The sequence below is a fragment of the Protopterus annectens genome, chromosome 7.part0 (genome assembly GCF_019279795.1).
Source record: "Protopterus annectens isolate FY-2018-M chromosome 7.part0, PAN1.0, whole genome shotgun sequence".
In the NCBI taxonomy this organism is placed as follows: Eukaryota; Metazoa; Chordata; order Ceratodontiformes; family Protopteridae; genus Protopterus; species Protopterus annectens.
This window is the reverse complement of record NC_056739.1, coordinates 640358362-640380259: the sequence shown is the minus strand read 5'-3', so window position 1 is coordinate 640380259 and position 21898 is coordinate 640358362.

Genomic DNA, 21898 nt, shown 5'->3' with positions numbered 1-21898 from the left:
CACAAAGAATTGTCTCATTGAAGAACCTGAAGATCTAATGAAATTCTATTAATATAAAGATCACAATTTGTTAGAATATTTCATTTGAGCTAAATTATCACCAATCAAAACATTTTCGCTGTGAAACGGTGGTGATGGTTTCTCATCTGTAGTACATCAAAATGAATTTGTGTCTTCATTCATAGACTTCTTTAAATATACCAGAGATGTCTACATGTACCAGATATGATTACTTAATCAAGGGTTTCTGGTTTATTCTCTATGCTTGCATATTGTGACCTGAAATCAGCTATGGTCTGAAATGCCCTACAGAGAGGAACCAAACGTTGCTATTACAAACCAACATCAGGAATCATTCTTACTTGTCCCATTTTTGTAAAATTGAAAGATTTTGGGTGATCCATCTTAGCAAAATTTCTGTGTAGACTGCATTTCCTGCAACAGTTCCAAAGCAGTTTGTTTATTCACAAGTGCTAAGAAGGAAAATTATATAAGTAATTTACATTAAAAGAAAGTCCACTCATTAAGAGTAATGTTGGTTAGTGACCCACAGACTGCAACTGTGTCACTCTATAGTTGTGAACTAACAACAATTTGAAGATTGAATTCTCCCACCAATAAGATTTGTAACTATATGGAGCAATTATTCCATTTGTCCATTGCTTTCAACAAATCTAGAACTTGAGTAAAGTATTTGACCTTCCACTGATTCCCAAGGTTACTAAACTCCTGCTCACAAAGTGGAGATAATTATCTGAGATAACTTCACTAAGAGCTCCATGTTTAACAAATATATGTTTCAACAATGCAACAACATTCTGACATATGATTTCACATAGCCACACAACCTCTGGAAATTTGGAATTACAATCAACACATAAATATAATGTGCATCATTATGGTTTAATAAGTCAGCTCCCACTTCATCCCAAACAAACTTGGAATATCAAGAGGTCATTTCATATTTTTAATTTTGATTTCTGAACATGTTGCAGGATTCATATTTTGCAACTTTTGTTCTATCTGTTCTGATATATTAGACCAGTAAAGAACATTATGAGCACTTTCTTTGGATTTACTCATGTTTTAAACTCATTACAGCCAAGTGCACCTCCAGGAGTTTCTGCAGTTAACTCCTATTGCGCATATAGGCATCAAATATTGCTTGTTCATATTTGCATTAATGATTCCAAAACTGCTACATACAAGGTATCAGAATATTTTATCTTGAGCATACATGATGGCAAACACAACTGTATTGATATTTGGTCTCTGTCAATGAGTACTTGTTAGAAGTGTAAGGTGATAACTTAATTTATTTAAAGGCTCAAGCCACACCCACTGGGATTGAAAGATATACACTCAAAAAGCTATACTGGAGGGAATGAGTTAAATGTGACTTGTGGACTTTATTTTTTTAACATTAATTGTCATAGCTGGGGATAAATAATGATTCTGCCTCCTTTGAATAACAGGCCTTGAGTGCAAGAAAGTGTGCCTCAATGTACAATAGAAAGATAGGATATAATAGCTTAGAAACTCCACAGGGAATAGCCTAAGAATAAATCTATGCCTCCAGTATGAATCAGGTATAGTGAAGGTTAATGCCCACTCACCAAACCCCTTTTATCTAGCAGCTTTCAGAGTGGTACTTTTACAACTAACAATTTAGTAGTGACCGGAAAGATATTGTACTATGGGCATGTATAAACATGAATAGCCTAAGGCTTGCATGCTCATAATTGCTTTGATTTTGTCAGAATTACGTTTTAAGCCTTTTTGCAGTCAAAACATATCAAGTATAGCTGAGAATAAATCACACAAATCTGCCATTTACTTTTGTTCAGCTTTAAGCTTCTTTGTCTAATTCTAACAGTTTATTTTATTTTATTTTTTTATTTTATTTTATTTTACATTTGTTGACTGGGATGGTCCAACTGGATATATGTCCATTTTCAGAAGAGGGCCGGGGAGTAAATCTCCAAGTGAAAACATTAATAAACATTAATAAACAGTTACAAATACAGTTTTATTGGGTATAAATCATGTTCCTGCTGAGCAGCTTCCCAGACTAGAAAGTCATTAGTTATTTTGACTACAGCATGTAGTCCTTCAATACTTTCAGTTACAATAACCTTATTTCTACCTACTGGTGTATTAAAAGTGCACAGGATGAAACTAGTATCATCTAGGCTATATGCCAGAACCCGTGGAAATAACAAGAGAAGAGAAGAGTTTAGAATTAGTTATCTGAGCTGGCTAGTGTTCCCTTTTAATCCATTTTTTATGTCCTATCCTGCCATATAACTGTTCCTATGTTATTTACTCTTTCATTTAGTGCTGTGTGGTTTTACTATGATTTCTGTGGATTCTGTGTGCTTCCATTCCTGTTTATTTCTACCTCTGAGTACAACTGGAACTCTTTCAAGAGCATGAATCATTGATACTGCCTCAGGGGAAATTTTAATGTAATACTCCCCCCCCCCCCCCGGAGACAACTCAAACCATGAAGCAAACCAGAGCTGTTCTGCAGAATATCATCAGTATTTTGCTAAACATATTGTAACTTATGTTTCTGAACATGCACTGAAATACTTGCAACAAATATTGATTTATTGTATCTGTTAGCCCCAGCTTATTAGTTTTAGTTCAGTACTGATTATTATTCTGACAGTACTCCCTTTTTACCTGATGCAACATCTAATTGATCCTCTTTGTGCTAAATATTCTGTGATGCACACTGTCTCTGTAACTATATTTTGCAAAATTGTAAGTCTCTTTAGTATTAACAAATGTATTATGTTGACTTTTCTGGTTTATTTTTGCTTTTACTGCAGTCTGCAGTCCGAATCTCTCTACAATCACACAGCATGAGTCCTTTTAATCACTCCAGCTGCCTCACAAATTATGACTCTAAATATTTGGTTACTTTGGTTTTCTAGGGGTACTATATATGGAATATTTGTCTATACTTTCTTAATGGTACTCACAGTCTGGTCAAATCTATATCACAGACCTTAGTTTATGCCATGAACATGTCAAATGTAGACATGGAAACAAATATTTTAGTGGACAGATTCTATGCCTTTAATGTAGATTGAGAAAATATATTGGATTCAGACACAGTGCTTAGATTAATTACATCAGTCACGATTTAACTATCTGGTTTTATAACCAAATTATCGCTGCTGATGCTTACCATATGAAGTGTTTCTACTATATACAACTCAACAGTCACCCCAAATGTTTCCATTTTGTTCTATTCCTTTGTGTATAATACATTCAAATCTTGCTACAACATTTTATTTGAATTTTACTGACTTTTGTAAAGTTGTTGTGATCCCAACAAAGCCAACATTGCAGTGTGATTTTTATTTCATGAACACAGCCATATTGCTTGTATTGGATGTTTTTAGCCTGCTCCTTTATTACTGTGTGCCATACTATATGCCATGTGGTTGCCAATATTTTGCTTCATATTTTCGTTTTTATTTTCATTATTTTTTAACAATTATGTGTTTCATTTTGCTCTCATTTTTACTCATAGTTTTTTCTCTTCCAGCTCTTTGGACATGCTCTGAAGTTTTATGCTCCAAACCTCACATTTTCTGCACATAAAAGTGCTTGGTCCAGCACCAAGTCAGCTTCCCTTAATAACCTGCCTCTGACCTAATCATTTTTGAATCCACAAACAAATCTGTGCCTTATGAAGCAACATATCAGAAGTACAAAGGCTTGTAATTGTGAGTCTCATATATGTAAAAAATAATGTGAAACTGCAAAGCAAATTAGCAAATATTAAAACTCACTGTGTGGCTATGCCCCAGTACATATTCTAGTTAGATATATACACTCCAAGACTGCTGTGCATTGTGGAGTAAGGAGAATACTTCAAAATACCAGCAACCTTGGACTTGGGATGTCTTCACTCACAATCTCATTTTGACTTGCTCTTCTGAGAATCCTCATGCTTTTCTTATCAGTGAATCATGCAAGTTTCCAAACTCACATCCTTGCAGTCCAGATGGCTTAATGTTTAAGGTCTTCACCTCCCATGCACAGGGTACAAGGTTCGATCCTGACCTCCGACCAATGCCTGTTTGGATTTGCATGTTCTCCCTGTGTCTCCGTGGGATTTCTCCCATGTGCATAAAAACATGTTGAGTGTTTCCATCTCAAACTCACCAATGAATGGAGCTCTTGGCAGCAGCACAGACTCGACATGGTGGCCTATAGAAGGAAGAGTTGTACAGACCAACCACTTTTGGCATCTACTGTGGTGCACAGTATTGTTAAGATAGACAAACATGGGTCACAGACTGCACGCCGTGGCAGGGTTAGCCACTCGATGGTATAAGATATGGCTATAGGTGATTCGGTCATGTTGACTAATGTCACCAAAATTGGGTATGGGTAGTTACCGATAATAACTCTTATCCATGAGAAGGACCTGTGCTAATGGTGGGAGGGGTATATGTGCCCCTATTGGCCAGTGTGTGGCCACCATAAAGCCCAGCAGCCCTGGGTCAGTAAGCTACTGGCTGGCTTACCCAGCCTGGGTTACCTAGCCTGGGTTACCTAGGATAGCTCTGTTGAGCAAAAGCTGGACGTAAAACCAACCAACCTGCCAAACATGAACCGAGAATTGCTATGCTTAATGTAGGTTCACTGACAGGATGCATCTTGGAATTGGATAACATGATGATACAGAGGGCTGGACATCCTGTGTATCCTGGAGATGAGATGGAAGGGCAGCAAAGCCATTTGGCTTGGAATCCAGAGTCTACTACTCAGGTGGATGGCAGGCTAGAAATGGTGTAGGAATTGTGGTGAGAGAGAGAGAGGCTTCAGAAGGCAGTAAGGGATATCATCAGAATTAATGACAGACTCATGGCAGTCAGACTCCAGTGTAATGATAGGGCTGTATTCATAATATAAGCCTATGCCCCAGAGCGGGGTTGTGATAGTGGCACTCAGGATATGTTTATAGAAACACCAGCTGTTCTTCAGAGCTGAGTGGCCTAGTGGGCTAGTGTACTATGCTGTAGTGCATTCAGACAGCAGTTGCAGGACCCACTAGATAAAGCAGGACAACCTGAATTGGAGTTGATAATGGGTGTCTTGAATGCATATTTCGGGACAGACAGAACAGGAAATGAGGACTGCCTGGGTTCACATGGGTGGGGCAACAAGAATAAAGAAGGAGAAGCCATTCTAGTAGCCAACACATAGTTCAGAAAGAGAGACAGTCACAAGATCACATGCAAGCGTAGTTAACATGCAACTCAGGTAGACTTCCTTCTAGCAAGGAAAAGGCAGTGGGGCAGAATCCATGATTGCAAAGTCATCCCCCATAAAACAGTTGGCCTACAGCATAAACCACTAGTTGCCACAATCAGCTGCACGCTGTGGTCAGAGAAGGCTCTAAGGTCAACATAGACCAGGCTAAAGACCTGGAAGTTGACTGGAGAGAAAGACAACAGTTCAAGGAATTAATCAGGGCTCTAACACCCCAAGAAGAGAAGGAAATAGGTGGAGTTGAAGAAGAATGGCAGCACCTGAAGACAGCATGTGTTTGGACAACAGAAAAGTTATGTGGCCAAGCCAGGTATGGAAATAAGGTACATAAGGAAAGCTGGTGGTGGAATGCAGAAGTCCAGGAAGTCATCAAAAGAAAAAAATGGAGTGCAGGAAGAAGTGGGAGACAGAAAAGACTGACCAACCAAGGAATGACTACTGGTTGGCTAACAAAGAAGCTAAGAAAGAAGTTGCAATAGCAAAGAATAGGGCATCAGAGGCATTGTACCAACTTCTGGAAAGTGACTCAATAAGAGGCACAAAAAAACTATATCAGGTTGTAAGGCAAAGACAGAAAGATAAAGAAGATAGTCCGACACCCTTCATAAGGGATGCCAGCAACAACCTGCTCACCAGCCCAGAGGACATCAAAGGCAGATGGATGAAGTATTTCCAGCAGTTTCTGAATGAAGAAAACCCCACAGAAGCTGTACTGTGCTAGATACAGACTACGATGAGGGAAGAAGAGGAGCCCACCCTAGAAGAAGTAAGAACAGCACTAAGGAAGATGAAGTCAGGGAAAGTAGCAAGCTCAGATGAGGTTACAGCAGATATGATAAAGATCCTGGGTGAGATAAGGGAGAAATGGCTCCTGAATGTATTAATAGGAGTGTGGAGATAAAGGCGTATCCCAGATGACTGGAGAATAAGCATACTCATGCCAGTGTACAAGAACAAAGGGGACATCCACAACTGTAGGCAGTACAGAGGCATCAAACTCCTATCACATTGCATGAAACTTCTGGAGAGGGTAATCTATATACAGATATGCAGAGTACTAGAATGTAAGATGGGAGATAAGCAGTTTGGATTCAGATCAAGATGCAGCACAACTGACCTGATGTTTGCATTGAGACAGATACTTGAGAAGAAGCTAGAGATGAGGAGAGAGTCCAACTAGGCATTCCTAGACTTGGAGAAAGCATATGACAAGGTCCCAAGAAAGCTGATCTGGGCAGTACTGCAGTGGCTTGAAGGCCCAGAAACATTTGCAGAATTAGTGCAGGCTATGTACAAGGACCCACTGACTTATGTACAGACAGTGTTTGGCCTCACAGAGGGGTTCCCACTGGGGGTACATCAGGGTTCAGCTCTGAGCCTACTGCTGTTCATACTGGTGATGGACTACATTAGCAAACAGGTTGGAGGGGACGGATCAACAAAGCTGCTGTATGCAGATGATGTGGCAGTACAGACAGATTCTAAGCTGGAACGTCAGCAAAAGATAGGAGAATGGAATGCAAATCTGAAGGCACATGGGATGAAACTAAGCACAGATAAGACGGTGGTAATGGCAGCAAATTGGGGAAATCAAAAGAAGCGGAGAATAGAGATAGAAGGGAAAATAGTGGAACAGGTAAACAGCTTCAAGTATCTGGGAGGAGCAGTTGAGAAGAAGCGTAGTCTGAATGAAGTGGTCAAAGTTAGAATCAGAGGGGCTGCAGCCAACTGGCATAGAGTATCAGGTGTAGTCTGTGGCAGAAGAATGCCAAAGAAGCTGAAAAGTAAGGTGTACAAGACAGTGGTGCGACCAGTACTACTGTATGGTACAGAAATGCGGGCAGTAAAGGCAGAACAGTTAAAGAAGCTGGAGGTGATGGAAATGAAGTGCCTGAAAAAGGTAATAGGATGCATACTGTGGGACAGACGAAGAAATGAGGACATAAGTGCAAAAGCCAAAGTAGCTCCAACTGGAGAAAAGATCAAAGAGTACTGATTACGGTGGTTTGGGCACATGTGTAGAAAAGCAGAAGACAATCTGGTGAGAAAGATTTGGGACAGACAGGAAGAAGGTAAGAGGAAGTGAGGACATCCAGCAAAGAGGTGGTTGGATTTTGTGAAAGAATATCTGCGAAAGTCCGGCATGAGCGTTGAAGAAGGCAGTAGTGTGGCACTGAATCAAGAGAGTTGGTGACAGTTAACATGATACCCCGACCCCATGTAGAAAAATGTGAAGAAGGGAGATGATGATTATGATGATCCTTGCAGTCTAGGCTTTAGCTTAGATGCATAAGCACCAACTGATTTCTGAGACTTCTGATTTATAATAAAACATAAGTGCCTTACAAGTGGTAAATCTTTGGTTCACTCTATGCATATTTTTTTTCAGAAGAGAAATCTACCATTTCTATTCCTGCTTAAGAATTGTTAAAAACCTTAACTATATATCTGCCTGTGACATGATGAAGCATTGCATGCTAAATGTTTTCCATTTGTCTGTCAAATCTATTCACAGCGCTGTTATGCTAATTTAACTCTGTAGACACCTCCATGTTTTTGTGGATATTTTAAATGCAACCTCTACAACATCTTTGAAATTAATGGAACTGTCAGTTATGGTCTCAGGGTTTTTCCAATTGTGGGCTTACTCTGTAGGTCCTATATTTCATATCTGTTTAGCTGCTCTAGACAGAAGATAAGTATCAGTACCATTGCGTTATTCATCGTTTGCTTTAAGATCAATATTCTGAATCCATAAGTGTAGCAAGGTTGTGCAATTATTAATGTAAATATTAATACTAGAATCACTAAGTTGATCACAGAAAATGCCTGGCAGTGACATGATAACAGTGTATCAACATCACCTGTGAAGTGCATGAATGTGGAAGGTCTGTGTGTTGTAGCAGCTGCATACCTTCTGCATACTAACACATTTTATTTGTGAAGATAAAGAAGAGTGAAGGCCCAAGAACAGATTCCTGAGGTGCTCCTAGAATTTGATGTATAGCTATCATAATGACTGTTTTGCCAGATTACAGTTGATCTTCATTCAGAGAGGTGACTCTTAAAGGCCACACTGACTGCATCACAGACCAGTCTTTCCTTTAGCATGGCTTGATTTACTAAATAAAAGGCCTTTGAAAAAACATAGGAAGTTGCACCTGTAAGTAATCCTTCATCACAGTGTGTTGTGATGTTGTTCGCATGTCTATCCTTTGGTGAATACTATGTCCTGATCTGATTCCATGCTGCTTTTAGTAACCAAATTGTTTTCAGATAAGTATCTTAGAAACTTTAGGTACACAGCCTTTTCAGAAACCTTAGGTAATGCACTGACAACCCCGAGACTGTAATTTTCAAGAATTTTCAGCTTTCATCATATCACCTCCCTTCGATAAATGGGATTATTTTAACTTGTCTCCACTGATCTAGTGCATGACCCTCTTTATGATTAATGTGATTATATATGTAAGGGAAATGGTTGTCTCACAAAGCTGAGCAAACATTTTTTACATTAGATAAACATTTACAAAACATACAACTGTTGTTCCTCATCTATGAAAAATGTTTCATATATCATGCCAATCTATAAGAAGTATGGAAGGGAATTGGTATCTTACTATAGAACAACAAATCTGAGGTCCATGTTTTAAAATGTGCTTAATGTAACATTGAGATTAATCAACATGGCTTTATTAGTTGTAGTTCAACTCTTTCAAATTTGTCAGAATTTTATACCCAAATATATATGGCTGATGATAATGGGTTAACAATTACTTTACTTTTTAGACCTTGCAAAGGCCTTTCATATGTTATCATATCAAAGTATATATAAAGCAATGTGAAAATTAAAGATAAATTTACATTATTAATTGGATCATGACTTGGCTTTCAGACAGAGAACAAGTAGCTGTTACAGGTTCAAAAGTAAAAACATTCTTTATTACACTGTCCGTAGCTCATGTCATTTATCTGTCTGGTCACTCTTCAAATAATCTCAGAATTTATTGGCTATCGGTGTATGAGAAGCTGCTCTCTTTGGTCATCTCTGGAAGTCTTATTCTTACCCAGAATTTTTTTTTTTTTTTGAAAAAACCTTTATTGAATTATCACTTGTGACACAGGCAAATTTACATTTCTACAAAAGTAATCAAACAATTAAATTAACATTAACAAACATACTTCACATATATTGCTATATATCATATAACCTAAGCAACATTACATAAATTATTAAATTCCTACCCTTCTTTAAACAATAAACATCTTTATTAAACCATCACTTATGACATAAGCAATCAGACATTTATATAAATGAAGATGATCCACATCGCCCAAATCCTAGTTGCAAGCATTTTATATCACAAACCATACCGACACACTAGCAGTTGCAAACATTATACATCACTTATAACCTACCCAATCAATTCAAACATTACCTAGCTCATTTAAGTCCTGCCTTCTTTCAAACCTCATTCCTCCCATGTATGTATTGTTCCCGCAATTCCCATTTTTTCATATGTAGTTTGCTCCTACCCTTTTCTAAAGATCTCAATTCCAGTTGTTTTATCTCTGTTACTATATTCACTACTTCTAATATATTTGGTTTAGATTTTGATTTCCATAATTAGACAGAACAAGTCCTTACCATGTGTAGGCAATTCCGATTCTGTATCATAGCTCAGAAAAATCATCGCCCTCTGCACATCAATCCGTCCACCCAGCATCTCCAACAGTGCATCCCTCAGGGAATCCTTAAAGTTCACCAACCCACCACACTCCCAGAAAATATATTCCCAAGTATCTCTTTCCTTCCTGTCACACCTCCAACATGTGCTGTCTACCTGAGGAAAAATTCTCTGCAGTCTACTTATGGCATAAAAATACCAATGCAAACATTTCCAAGCAAAAATTCTAAATCTTCTACCATTATAGCATGTAGAGTAAAAAAGATTATGATCCATTTAATTTCTAAGGAACAGGCTGGATTTATGGCAACTAAACAAACTAGTGATAACACACTTACACTACATGATATGATGATGTATGCTAAACAAAACAACTCTAATATTTATGCCCTTATAATAGATGCTCAGAAAGCATTTGATAAAGTGGATATAAACTTTTTGTTTGATGTGTTGCCTTATTTCAATATGCCACAGGAATTTATTCAGATACTACAAATATTATATAGTAATCCGTATACTATGTTATATATTAATAGGAGTTATTCTAAAAGAATACAGATTAAAAATGGTACACGGCAGGGTTGCCCTTTGTCCCCCTTATTGTTTAACCTTTATTTAGAACCTCTATTTTTATATATTAAGCAAAATTTGTATCATAATGCACCAATACTTTATAGGAATAAATTAGTAATGTCGGCATTTGCTGATGATCTTATTATTTATTGTACAACCCCAATTTCTGATAGTGAAAAGATATTAAATGTTATAAACGAATTTTCAGAAGTCTCTAATTACAAAATTAATTTGGAGAAAACTAGTATTTTCCCATTAAGAACCCCTAAACCTTTTTCATTAATGTCCCTGGTGGGGAAGATATCATGTAAAGAAAATATCAAATATTTGGGTATTAGCTTCTCTATGGATAATAAGGACTTTTATAGTAATAATATTAAACGAGTATGGGAACTAATAGTAGCTGATTGTGGCAGATGGAGAAATTTAAGATTACCGGTATTGGCAAAAGTATCAATAGTGAAAATGAATATATTACCACGAATGTTGTATATCTTTAGGTCTGCTCAAGTATCAATTACAAAGACAGTTTTAAAACAAATTCATAAAGATCTAGCTAAATTTATTTGGGAGCCAAAGAAAACTAAAATATCGTATGAGAAATTAATGACCCCGAAGAGTAGAGGAGGACTTGAGTTACCGAATTTTGAAGTATACTATTTAATTGTGAACGCCAACAGGTGTTTAAGAATTGCTAATTACGAGGTAATTAGTACAAAGTGGATGCCAACTTGGGTGGTCTTGAATTACAAGCATATTTTAGATTGGAACATAAATCCTAAAGCTTTACCCTTTTTGGATAAAAGTAGTTTGATAAAGTATGGGATTATGGACTACTTAAAAACATATGTGTCATCTTTGCAAAATTTATTCCAATCAGTAGACTTGTTGCAATATATGATGGTTTTTCAGCCTTTCCATAGGAATCCCAATTTTAAACTAAATAATCAGTTGATTGATCTTAGTAAACTCCCATTAATAGTTAATTTGACTCAGATTGATGTTTTTAATAAATTTCATTTATCGGCTTCACAAGTTAGGCAGGAATTGAATCTTCCTAAGAGTTATATGGTTGTCATGAGACAAATCAGAGAACTTGCTCTGAGTCATTTTGAAAACTTTAAACCGGTAGTCGGAATTGTGGTTAAATGCTCTGAATTGTGGCAGGCTCTCCAACAGGAGGTCAAATTTATAACAACAAGAAATAAATTAATTAAAGATTTAAAATTCCAGGATAAAATTCTGTTGTCAGGGTATTGGGTAAACAAAATGACAGTAGCAGATAATCAGGTATTAAAGGCAATTGATTTAACAATAAAATCGGTCTCTTTTCAAAAGTTGATGTATACGCAGTTGATGATTTGGAATAATGCTTATTATACTCGTCTTAGGTTACATAAATTTAATCCTAGGAATTCTCCAACTTGTCCATATTGCACAAATCAAACAGCGGATCTTCTACATATGTTCTGGAGCTGCAAGTGTATATATAAACTTTGGAACTCTCTTAGAACACAACTACAAAAGATGGGTTATCAAAGTTCAACGTTATCATGGAAATTTATGATTCTACATGTTCCTCCAAGAGAGCTCTCTAGGTCACAAACTATAATATGTATGAATATTTTTTTGCTGATGAAGTAATATATAGCTACAAATTGGTTAGAACCAGACAAGACATCATGGGATAATTTCAAGCTTGTGGCTATAAAGCTTATATTAGCACATAAATTACTCCTGAAGCAAAGTAACAAAAATATTAATAACCCGAAAATATGGGAAAAGGTTTTTAACATTATATAAGCATAATACTGTTATTAGGAATATATTAAAGTTTGGATGTATATGTGGAGGAAACAATGTTTTGAAAACATGTATGATATGTATGGACGCAAAGTACTTCTACAAATGTTTTGGCTTTGTTTTTCTTCCCTGGTGTCTTCTTTTTTGGAATAATGACGATTTTTATATGGAAGCATTTCATGTAGATATTGTATATAGTTTTGATAGTAATAGTAGTGAATTATATGTATGATTTTATTGTATTTTGAAAATATATATCAATAAAAATTTATTATGGAAAAAAAAATTCTAAATCTTCTAGATTTGTTGCATATTTGGGTGACATACATATATCCTCCCATTGTTTCTTTGCAATTTGGTTATCCAATCTCTCTTCCCAATCCTTTCGAGCATCCTCTGATTGACATTTATAGTTATCATGCAATATTATATATGCTCTAATAATTACTCTTTTTTTCAATGGAAGTTTCTGTTCTAGATTCTACTAAAACCTCTACCAGTGCTGACCTTTAATTTAGGACCTTCCTATTTCTTTCGCTTTGCCTATACTCTGATATCAATCATTGATAGGGAAGACAATCTCTAACCTGCAGTCCAAATAAATTCTTGGCCTCTTCCCATTCTATTACCTTTCCTTGTAGGGAAGACAATCTCTAACCTGCAGTCCAAATAAATTCTTGGCCTCTTCCCATTCTATTACCTTTCCTTCTCTAGTTATTTTCTCCCAATACCTTGGTTCCTTGGCAAGTTTTCTCCAATAATTCTTACCCCCACTTGCCCGTTGTCTATATCCCTAATTGTAGTAATCCCTATCAGCAGAATCTCCTGTCTCCATTCCCTTGTTGACTTAGTTCTTAAAATACTTTCTGGTATTTTATGGATATAATATTATGTGTAATTATTTTTATCCTCCTCCAAGGCCTGCATCCAAAATCCCTGTCATTCTTACCTAGAATGTTAATAATGTTGCTCAGAAAAGCTCTAAGATTCTTGCTGTTCTTGCTTTATCAGTCATAAAAGAATACACATTTGTTTAACTTGCTCTTTTCATTTGGTTTGTCCATTGTATGGAGTAATCTTCACCTTGTCTCCATCTCCAGTTTGCTTGTCTGCTTTCCATGCTTCTCTCATGGCCATACTTTCCTCAGCAGAGCTTATCTAGGGAATTGTATTTTCAATCTGCTGGTTCTTGCTCCTGCATATTTATCAGAATATTAAGAGTTTCATCAGTGTCTGGAAAGTAGTACAAGGAAGATCATATCCATAAGTAAGAACAAATCTGGAATAAGTATTGAGGAAGCCAGCAACAGGCAATAATATTTCAGAAATTTTTAAAGATGTAGATACTATAAGTGATCTTCCTGCCTATTGCCTGACTCTGAGCAAGTCACTTAATCAGGCATTGTTTTTAGCTTGTCACTGAAAAAGGACTGTGTATCAAATGGGCTTACCCAGTTAACAAATACATTTTTATTTCTGATTCTCATCAGTAATTGTTATATCTGCTATACTATTAAATGTTGCCCTAAAATTAAAAATGTCTCAAGTAGAAACTTATCTATATTTGGATATCTTTCATGCTGTAATTATGATATAATTAAGCACACAATAGTCAGTTATAAATGGAGTCTGTACCCCAAAAGGGGGTAGTACAGCTTGTCATAAAGTCAGATCTTCAAGGTTATACCCCTTTCACTAATGCATATGTGACCTTTATAGCTGATATAAAGAAGAGGTATGTATGCCTTTACTGCTTTATATACAGCTCCATTACTGATGAGTGCCATTCTACTGATAATAAGTAAATAAGCTGTCACAATTCCACAGAAAAATAACAATAGTCTGGATTCAGAAGAAATAGTAGGATGGCCATGCTGAAATAAAGAGTAGAATCAAAAGTACATAATGTGACCCAATGGGAATTAAGTATGCATACAGGCAACATAGCATGGCTCTGCCAGAGCCAATGCTGCAAACGTAAGCTATTCACTCACAAAGTCAGCAATCATTGTACAGAGATACTGATTATGCTACAGTAAGTCACGTGACCTGGGCCCACAACTTGGCAGATAGCAAACTCATAATGATACTTGTCTACACACACACACACACACACACACACACACACACACACACACACACACACACACACACACACACACACACACACACATGCACACAGGAAAGCATCACTTCTGGACAACACTGGTCTGGCACAGGTGAGATACCATACAAGGGCTTCACAAAAAGTGCTTAGTAGGTTGATATTGTAAATGGAAAGGGAATGGAGTGTTTGGAAACACCAGAAAGAGGGGGAAGCAAACAGAGGATATACAGAAAGGTAATGGAAGGGCTATGTGTCATGGGTGGGTGAAGCACAGTAATTGTATTTGTGGGATAATAGCCTTTTATACTCAAAGAAAGATATAGGGGAAGGAAAACAGAAGAAGAATTTGGCAGGGAAAACGTTATAGAGAAGGCAGCATGGACAGACACAGAAACTTACAACAGAGATGAAGACTTTGGTGGAAGGTGCTGATACAAAGGAGAAGCCACAAAAGATATGAAGACAGACAGAGGGAGGACTAATAGTGATGTGGACAATTTGACAACAATCTGGTGAGGGTGAGTGATGCACAAGGAAGAAGAAGAACACTATGACAGAGTGAGAACCACCTATCAAGCTGCACAGAATTGATCCCATCAAGAAGTCAGTCACCTCCATGATCACCCTCATTGCTGAGCCAGGTCACTGGTGGTCCAATAGTTAAGGCCATGCTATACAACCCTGCCAGCCACTGGTGGTCCAATAGTCGAGGCCATGCTGCTATATGATACTGCAAGCCACTGATAGTCCAGTATTTGAGGCCATGCTGCTATATGACACTGCCAGCCACTGGTGGTCCAATAGTCAAGGCCATGCTGCTATACGATACTGCAAGCCACTGGTGGTCCAGTAGTCGAGGCCATGCTGCTATACAACACTGCAGATCACTGGTGGTCCAATAGTTGAGACCATGCTGCTATATGACACTGCAAGTCACTGGTGGTCCGGTAGTTGAGACCATACTGCTATACAACACTTCCAGCCACTGGTGGTCCAATATTTGAGACCATGATGCTATATGACACTGCCAGCCAATGCTGGTCCAATAGTCAAGATCATGCTGCTATATGACACTGCCAGTCACTGGTGGTCCAATAGTCAAGACCATACTGCTATATGACACTGCAAGTCAAATGAGGATGCATTGCAGTTACCAACCCAAGTATCAAGCCCCCAGTCCACCAGTGTGCAACCCCCTGGTGCCACTGTCCAATGAGGAGGTTACATCCCATAATAGAGAGACAGCACCCTTAATTGCATTGGTGCACCAAAGGTCAGTACATTCTGGCACTGGTACTAAGGACATTATTACAGCTACACTTGCATTCACAATTTATAAAAGACATAAAATAAAACAAATGCATGTATAATGATAACATTATTTAGCAGTATTACAAACCTGCCCAGTGCTATACCATATAGATGAAGCAGAGGTATACAGGTAAGGCAGCAATTCATTATACATATCCAAAAACTTGGAAAGTTTTGTTTGTCTTTTCTGGCAAGTGATCTTGTTCCAAATATGTTCATGAAAAGAACACTAAACAAATAAAAAGAGATATTAGAAAAGTATACACATATAATACGTCATAGCTCTGTAAAACAGATCAGCAGGGAATTGCACTTACTGTGGTGCACAGGCTCTCTCTCCTTAACCTGTTCTACCCATTTTCAGAGAAGGTCAAGGGAACACCTTTTTAGGTTGATGTAACAGTGCCAGCACTGTTTATCAGAGTGCATGATAACCATTGCATCCTTTATCTCTCTGTCAAGTGAGTGCCAGGCATCTACCTTTTATTAGGAGCCTTCAGAGGAGTCCCACTCGAGGAGCTCCCAGTGGTGCAATTGAAACAGGTACAGAAACATATGTGTCTCTCTGCTGCACCACATGACTGCAACTTGCCTGTTTAAAACCAGGAGGCAAATGGTAACTGATTCTTGTCAACATATGTGACAGAAACTGTGTAATGATTACAGACAGACAGATAGGAATTGGCAGATGCACACCCATGCACATGGTGACATGGCAATGCTGGTAGAACCATGTTACCATGTGGCTCTGCCAGCATGTACACCATGTTACTCTATGGCAGCAGTATGCCATCTTGCCCCTTTAGGACACAAGGTTTTCAAAGCCCACAGGCATGAAGCTGTAACAGAGTTACTTGAGCAGGTGCAGATCGTACTGTGGAAAATAATGCATGTGCATGGACAAGCATGGGCCCTATGGTGCAATAAAGAACCAATACTGCACTCTGCCATGCATGTGATTCAGACACATTTCACTGGAATTACTTCATTAGCATGATTTCTGAGCTGCAAGGCTGTCATTGTGGTACTCTTCATGTTAACAGTATTGCAATGGCATAATAAACAAACATTTCACTAGAGAATTGTGGAATGTTATCAACAGTACAAGCTGTACTACAGCAACTGTGGGAAGGTGACACAGACCATCAGGTGATGAGGATATTCAATCAATACATTTATAGCATTGGAAGTTTATCAACATTATACTTCAGACAGCAAGACTGAAAACATGGGGGGATTAGAAAGGCGACTGTAATCAGAAAGACCACAAGTCTGTCCATCTGCAGCTCCAGCCAACAATGGCATATTGAATGATGGAGATTGCTGGAGTAATCATGTTGGGTGGTAACTCAAAGAGGGATGTTTTGGAAGGAACACCCTCTGCTACAGCAGTTCATCTAACATGCTCAGAGAAGAGAGGAGATACACCTGCTAAATGATTCAGTATTCAGCAGATATGTTCTCTAGTGTTCTCTAATCACTATAGTTAAAAGATTCTTGAGTAAAAACAGCAACTTTATTTGTACACAGATATTAGGTAACATTTTCTCATGGATAATATGCAGGCAGATTCCCACTAAAAGCAGGAAATGCAAGCATTTTTATAAGGATTTAACTAAAGACAACCTGCTATTATGTAGCTACATTATTTACAAATTGTGTTATTTATCTTTATCAATAAGATGTGCCTCAAGGGCTTTTGTAATATATTTTTTCTGTAACCAGCTTTAATGTTTATTGTCTTTGTTCTGACCCATAGTTGTGGTCCAAATTAGTTTCATAGTTGAATACTAGGCTAACTGCCTGAAGGGCCATTTTAAGCCTAGCCAATAACCTGAGGTCAGAATCAAACCCTGTACCTTATGTCTATGAGGTGAATACCTTAACCATTATGCTAAACCCACTCCAAGCTGTAATCTGCTTGCCACTACTGCAGTGTACTACAACCACCTCAGGTTTAGATGTGGTTCCCTCAGTCTTAGATGTGGTTCCCGTAACAGTCTTTTCTCTGGTCGCTGCTAGTTGCAGTCTGTCTGACATTCTGATGGTAACTCCATGTTCTAACAATTTACATAATGTCATTTAAGGCAGCACTGCACTTGCTGCAGGTCTCCAGAGCATAGTGCAGCACACCATCAGAGGTATCTAGGTAGTGGGCCTTCAACAATCCAAACATACACACTCAAAAATGTTGTGGGTCTGTCTCAACACAGTGTTGTATAACATCTCATCCATGCTCTGTGATTTCTATATTGATCTCATTATCCATGGCTCCAAGGCATATCCAGCAACACTACTATGAATAAGCACTTAGCAGAGGACATGCGGCAACCTGCTGGCTTGTTTGAGCAAGCAAGTAGTGGTGTTGAGTGTACTTACCAGTTAAATGTCTCCATGAAAAACTGCACGTGCATATTGCTGGTCAAATGTTGCTAGATGTCAGAATCATGGGAACTTTCCTGATGGCACACAGGCAAACTGCACACCACCTGGTAGTTGCTGGTGTAAAGCTATTACAGCTGACATATCAGTAACTGTGTATTTACAAGGATGGGGCTGATCTTGTGTCAACCAGTGCCCTAGGCAAAAGGGCTGCACAATGCCTCCCACACCACTCAGTGCCCCATCCTGGTCTAGTTACACCATCTAGATTACTTTTTTCTTCGGTTGTCTTACTCTTCAGTTTTTCCTGTTTTCATTCAACACATTTTAAAGAAACCATATCTTTACTACAAAAAAATAAACAAATAAATACTGGAAAAGCTCCCCCAAGAGAGCGGCACCCTAGGCCACTGCCTAGTTTGCCTATGCCTAAGGCCGGTTATGCACAAGGAAATTATGGTATACAAACTCCCTGCAGAAATGGGCTCACTGTGCTACTTTTATATGTTTTTGAATTGTGCTGCCATGTTGTTTACACTCATGCACATTAGTGGTTACTTTTATTTGCATAATCTCATGTATTTGCGTATCATTCGCACATGATCCTCCTGACTATTTTATTTTCTCAAGGAGTGTGATTGTGGTACATATGTACCTGAATCAGCCCCATCCTGTGTCACTGCTTTCTGCACTATTTTCACAGAATACAGCGTGTGACTGTTTCCAAATCCCAGAAAATGAGTGAAGGTGTAACCAAATCAGTTTCAGTTATAAACAAATATACTGAGAAATGTAAAAGGAACCCCATATAATGAAGTCAAAAATTAACAAACAGTAAAAGATAAAATTAGTACACTGCTTAGTCTACAAGAAATAATCCCTAGCAAGTAATAAAAGTGCTGGACATGAAAACCTGCACTATCACAGAAACCTGGTTAATAGATACCATAAAGGATCAGGATGTTTGAAATTAAGACATAAAACAAAATGAGCTTAATAAAATCAAGAGTTGCTAATAAAGGTATGTTCAGCTACTTCAGAAGAATAAAAAATCAAGTATGTGATATCTTCATAAAAGACAATGGGGTAGTTTATGACCTTAAAATATAGTCAGCAAATTCTGTAAAAGGTTAAGACTTAAAATGGCAAAAAAAAAAAGAAACAGGTTCAGCACTTGCTGATAATATAAACACTTATCACAGAAGGTGCTGAAAGAAGAAGAATACTAACCATCTGGGACCTGATATTACTTTGGGGGCTTTCCTATATACAAAAATCAAAACCATCATCCAACCTTGCACAAAAAATTTCAAAGATTACTGGAAGATGGGCATAAACCAGCACTATGGAGATGCACAGTGGTACTTGTTATTTAAACAAAGGGATGTCAAGTTAATTTTAATGCAGATAACTACTAGCTCATGAGATAAATATGTAAACATAGAAAGAAAATGAAAGAGTGACCATAGATCTGTTTTAGAAACAAATCGGAGACCTCTTACTGCTATGTCAAGATCTGTGATAGGTTTGATAAGGGAAGGGCCTGTTTGCCCAGTTTTGTAGAATTCTTTGATGAATGAATTTGTGCTTTAGATGACCTAAAACAGCAGGTCTGTGTTATCCAAAAAGCAAACTGCAAGTTATACAAAAAATTGTAAATTTCAAAACCCATCGTTACACTATTAAGCAAATTTGCACAAGGGTTTTGCACCACTGAAGCCACCTGACTTTGGGTGTGCTGAGGCTTTGTCTGCTTTTTTGTACTAATTCTGAGAGCAACATTCCCCAGGGTAGCAGGGTAGAAGGAATACTCAAAAGTACTTCAATGTCGGGTTCAAGTTGTGTAGTCCACCAGATTTGCACTTGAGCTTCCACAATTCCAAGGTTTGCTGTCCTCAAACAGTCACACAATATTAAAACAACCAGAAACTGGTTAAAAACATAAAAATATACAAAATAAAACTCTGTCTGAAAATAAGTTGCTTATTAAGTCATAAAGTAATCTTCACTTTAGGAAGCAGTTAACAAATGCACCCCCCCCCCCGACACACACACACATTTCCACACTTATACAGAAACACATAAATAAACACTTTTTATCATGCCTTAGATAATCCAATCACAGTTCATCCATAACAAACTATCGGAACTCATCTCAGTGATTCCCATAAACAAGAGCTGACATGACCCAGGGTGAGGGAGTCTAGTTTTCTTGACTACGTACATGAGTATGAGACAAAACAAAATGTTATTTTTGAGTTAGAGCTTAACAAAATTCTGCTCAGCCATCTGTAGTGCACCCATGCATATTTATAAAATTTCTCATATACTTAAAGCAACCTATTTGTTTACAGAATGCATAAAAGATACTGCTAAGAAATAATTACAGAATCAATTAATCAAAGTATTTTCTGTTACAACATTGGCTCATTCATTCCTGGGTCCATTACAGCTCCTAGCCTCATAGGTAAGTTATAGGCTGGCTGCCCTTCCAGGCCTTTTAAGCCTTCCAGGTCATTTGGTTATAGAATTGGCCTTTCCCATGAGAATAACTGGGGTCATACCAATGATAATTTGAGAGGACCCATGCATGGGATAAAGCATTTAGGAACTGCCTCTGTCCATTAGTAGTACATGGGAAAGTTCTGGGATACATTTTCTGTTTCCCATCCATAGATCTAAGTTGTTCTTGAATATGGACAGGGATGAACTTTATTTTATGTGAAGTGGGAGTCTGTTCCACAGCAGTGGCATCCTCTGTGAGATATATCTATCCCTCCAAACCATTCTGTTGATATTGCAGAAAAGGTTTTGATCCCTAGTCTGAGTATTTATGATGCCATTTGACTTGCTAATGTACAGTAAATCCACCAGTAATCGGTAAGAGGATGCCTTGTATACCAGACAAAGGTCACTTCTTAACAGTCTGTAGGATACTGTGTATAGTGGCAGGGCTTTCAGTTGATCCATGTAGGGCATGTTGTTTAGGCCTTGTATCCTTTTAGTAAGGTATCTCTATGGGCGTTCCAGTTGTTACATGTGTCTGGACAGATACATGCCAAAGCAGGCATTATATTCAATGATTGGCCTAATAAGGGCTGAATAAAGGGGAGCAATGACATCCCTAGATCTAGACACAATTCTTTTGTATATAAGCTGTGAATTATAGGATGACTTCCTTACAACAATCAACATATGTTGGTCAAAAGTAAGGTCACTGTCCACATAAGTTCCCAAATCCCAAACAACTGAGTCAACTGTGGTACTTCTCTGGGGTAGGTGACTTCCCAAAGGATACCGTCATACATGTTTTGACATTTAGTTTCAGTCCTTGATATTGGTACCAGTTGTTTACTTGGGACAAACCATCCTGCGGGATGGCTAAGTCATTTGTGGATTTAATGACTGCTCCTAGCATACAGTCCTCTGAAAATTAGTCAGCCAGAGCCCTTTGGTATGGGCTTTTACTTCAGAAAAGGAGATGCCAAACAGGAAATATCTCAGCACAGAACTCTGGGGAGAATCCACTGGTGACTGGTCTTTTTGTGGAGGTAACTTTCTCTGCATCCTAGCTGTGAGCCAGTTGGCAATCCAGCAGTTGACATAGGGTTTTATTCCCAGTTTATTTAGCTTTTCTACTATACCCAAGTGGGGAATTGTGCCAAAAGCCTTGCCAGGTTGAGGTATATGGTGTGTACCATTTGCCTTCATCCATTGCTTTGATGACCTTTTAAAA